The sequence below is a fragment of the Cenococcum geophilum genome (genome assembly GCF_001692895.1).
Source record: "Cenococcum geophilum 1.58 unplaced genomic scaffold K441scaffold_3, whole genome shotgun sequence".
Lineage (NCBI taxonomy): Eukaryota > Fungi > Ascomycota > Dothideomycetes > Gloniales > Gloniaceae > Cenococcum > Cenococcum geophilum.
The window spans coordinates 2,477,858-2,482,177 of NW_027137561.1; positions in this window are offsets into that span (position 1 = coordinate 2,477,858).

Consider the following 4,320-nt stretch of genomic DNA (forward strand, 5'->3'; position numbering starts at 1 on the left):
TATAAGACCACCGTAAATAATAATACGGATATTAATACTATGCAAACTAGGGCCGCAAACGTCTAATTCGGCATTAGCTTAACTATATTAATTAGATTAGTGGTAGTTAAGACCCTAATTAGCCTAGTTAACTTCCACGTAGTAAAAGCGGATACCCCTTTTCTACTTCGTCTTGTGGACATGGATAGGTTATAGGTTTACTACAATAATGTTACGGACACCGTAATTGGCCCCGTAACTGCCCTAAGAAGCAAATATATCACCCTGCCAATTGTATGACGATTTGGACACCCGTTCCTTATATAGGGAGAGACTTTATGGACTTATATTTAGGAATCTTTTAACTATAACCCGTGCTACCTTACCAGTACTAAAATCTACTAACTGTACCGCCGTTTTGGCTACCTGTTAGCCGAAAAGCTATATAGAGTCCTTGAACGCTCTGGACATAATGATGTTAATAGGAAGGTAATTAACTACCTAACTAAATACTGCTCTTTTTGCCAGAAATACGGATGTTCCCTAGGTAGATTTAAGTTTACCCTTTGTAAGGACCTTAACTTTAACCACTTAGTATACGTAGATATTATGTATATTAACGGCAGTCCAGTATTATATATAATTNACGAGGCAACCCGCTATTAAGCCGCCCGTTGGTTGCAAAATATATCCATAAAACATACTTAGGACATTTTACGGACCTGCTAGATTGATATATACCTTAGACTTCCTAAGTATATTACCCACGATGCTAGTAGGAACTTTATTAGCAAGGAATTCTAGCAGTATACTACGGCCATGGCTATATCAATAAAAGCCGTTTTAGTTAAGGCGCATTGGTCCGTCGGGCTTATTAAGCGAGCTTATTTAGCTTTATAGAGAGCTTACTAGATTATTACGAACGAGTGTAAGAATATCTAAAAGGAACTGGCTTTATAGATAGCCGTAAAAGCCATTAATGACACCGCTAGCCATAATGGACTGGTACCTACCCTATTAGTCTACGGAGCCTACCCAAGAATAAGCAAACTAGACCCTCCTGCCCCGTCCATTACGGATCAAGCAGCTACAATACGGAAGGCAATGGCCGAAATAGTTAAATTACGGGCTAAATAAACTGTTAATAACGCCCTGTACTACCGTAACGGACCTAATACAACCCTAGTATACAACCTCCCGCTTAATTCTAAAGTCCTCATGTAGCATAAAAGTGGCAATTAGACTGGACCTTACCATCTACTAGCCGTAGAAGATGAGACCTGCTGTGTATAGCTCCCTAGTGGACCGACAAGCTTCAGAAGCATATCCGTAAAACCCTATTTTTGGTCTAAAAACACCCATAACGTTAAGCTAGACGAACCAGAAGCACCCGCCGAATTAGATAAACTAGAAGCACCCTTGCCTACCTTAGAGGTCCTTTAGAAACCTACTGAACCTACTAAACCTACCGTAAAGCGTGGCCGAGGACGCCCCCGTAAGAACCCCGTAACGGAGAATTATCTAACCTTTATAGGCACATCCGTAAAGCAATCTCCGCCTGTAGATATATCAGTTTTGGTATAGGAAACCCCTTTTATGGACTTATGACGTAAAGAGATTAACGGACTACTTGAGAAGGGCGTCTTTGCAGTTATAACGGAGAGAGATGTTCCATAAGGCGTCCGTATATTTAACTTACGCTTCGTTAATAAGATTAAGCACCCTAGTACTAACAAAGCCTTTAAGAAATTAAGGCTTATTGTATAAGCCTATAACGACCAGGGAAAGGACCTAGTCCTTACGCAATTGCCTATAATTTAACGAGTTAGTTAACGGATTATACTTATACTTACGCCTAGACTATAGCAAGCTAAAACCGTAGCCCTCTACTTACGGGATATCTTATAAGCCTACGTACAGTCTAATACCTACCTAAGTAGGGATATCTTTATATAACTACCCCTTAAGCTTAACTTGCAACTAGGAACAATTCTACGGGTTATAAAACCCCTTTATAGAGTACCGGAAGCTAGAAACTACTAGTTTAAAACGTATCACTAGTATTACGTTAGTAAACTTAAAATGGAACAGTTGACCTATAACCCCTGCCTTCTATACACCCTATTAAACGGCCTTAGTATTATCGGACTCTAAATAGATGATACCCTCTTTTTAGCGGACCGGACCTTTACGGACGTAGAAGAGACTAAACTATAAGAGGCAAAGTTCTTAGTAAAGCCGCGAGAGCAGTTAACTAAGTAGACTCCAATTAAGTTTAATAGAGGCTTAATTATATAAAAGGGTAACCTAATCTAGCTGACTTAGGAACGCCAAGCTTAAAACCTAAGGCTTATTATAGCAAAGCCTACGGACCTTACTAGTTCCCGTAAAGAGACCTATAAGACCATAAATACGAAGGACTAATACGTTGTATAGCGTGCAAGAGGCGCCTATATTGCTATAGTCTGTCAACCTAAATCTGCCTATAATGTATCCTTTACGGCCCAGGTAACAGATCCGCAAGAGGAAAATATTAAGCAGCTTAATAAGCGTATTCAGTGGCAAATTAATAATACAACAAGAGGACTTACTTTTGTACCACTAGACCTAAATTCCCTTAGCGTAATAGTATTTACGGACGCCTCCTTCGCTAATAATAGGGACCTGTCATCGTAAATCGGCTTCGTAATTATACTTACGGACCATAATTAGGACGCAAATATACTATATTAATCTTCAATTAAATGCAAATAAGTAACCCGCAGTGTACTAGCTTCTAAACTATATACACTAGCTTATGGCTTTAATATAGCAGCCGTAATCAAATCAACAATCTAGAAGATCCTATAATTGGAGCAGTTACCCCTAGTTTTATACACCAATTTAAAGTCCCTTTACGACTGCCTAGTCAAACTAGGTACAACACAAGAGAAGAGGCTTATAGTCGACCTAATGTGCTTATATCAGGCCTACGAACAACATAAGATTACGGAGGTCAAATGGATTAGCAGTGAAGACAACCCAGCAGACGCTATAACTAAGGCAAAGCCGTGCCAAGCTCTTAAAAACCTAATTAATACAAATAAGCTCGACCTAAGGGTTATAGAATAGGTGGAACGAGACTAATAGGGCACTTATGGTTCATTTACGGCCCGTCGGAAGACCGCATGGTTTATTTACGGCCCGTTAAAAGGCCGTACGGTTTATTTTACGGACCGTAAACAGGATTTATGGTCAGCTTAGAGCACCGTCTAGAAGGCAGACCAGAAGGCACCTTAGGAGGGATTTCCTATGTATTTCTTTTGTGCTTTACGGCTCTATTAAAGCGATTACGGAGGCTAGATACAAGTAAGTCATTTTTAAGTACCGCTAGTGTATAATTATAGCACGTGGTATACCAAACGCGTAGTTACGCGTTTGGTGTACTAACCACCTGCATGCTAACTAATTAGGGGGGAGGCGTGTCAGTATATAGACCACGTAGTCTACCTCAATAGAATCGACAGTCACCACCATCCTAAAGAGTATACGATACTATACGTATTTCGTGCCCCGGGATATGACTTATTTGTATTATTAAGTTAATATAAACAGATACCTATCCTTTCTAGTAATACTGTTTAACTGTCTATAGTTAATACATAGCCTTAGTTTGCCATTTTTTTTAGTATAAATAGTACTGGATAACCCGCTAATAACTGCGATGGTCTAATATATCCCTTTTATAAGTTTTCCTAGATAAACTCTTTAAGTGCTCTACCTTCTTTTTTGGTAAGCTTATAGATTGGAAAGAATTTTAGACTTATTTCTGGTTCTAATTCTATTTTATAGTCTTATGCTACGTGCCCTAACAGCCTTTTACTTTTTAGTAACCATAGTTTCTTACTATACTTATAGTATCTTTTTAGTATATAACTTAAGCCTCGCTTAGTTTCTTTATATATTACTCCGACTTAGTACTATACTAACTTAGTTTACTATTATATCTTACGGTGTTAAGTATCTCTAATATTAACCTAGCCTATAATCTAATCAATCTTTAGATTGTATTTCTATAACTAAGGCATTCCTAGTACTGCCTTATTATTCCCTAATAGTAATATATTAAAAGACATCTTAATTTATCTTCCTTTAATAATTAGCTAAATAGGTCCTATTTTAAGATTAATGATGCCTCCTCCGTAGGCTATTGGATCTCCTAAAATCGTAACTAATAGGTAAAGATGTTCTTTCTTTTTATGTAGTAATCCTATTCTCTTAACTGCTGCTAGCGAGATATGGTTCCTTGTTGCTCTACTATCTATTAGTGCCTTAAACTGCTAATCTTACTACTTAACTTAT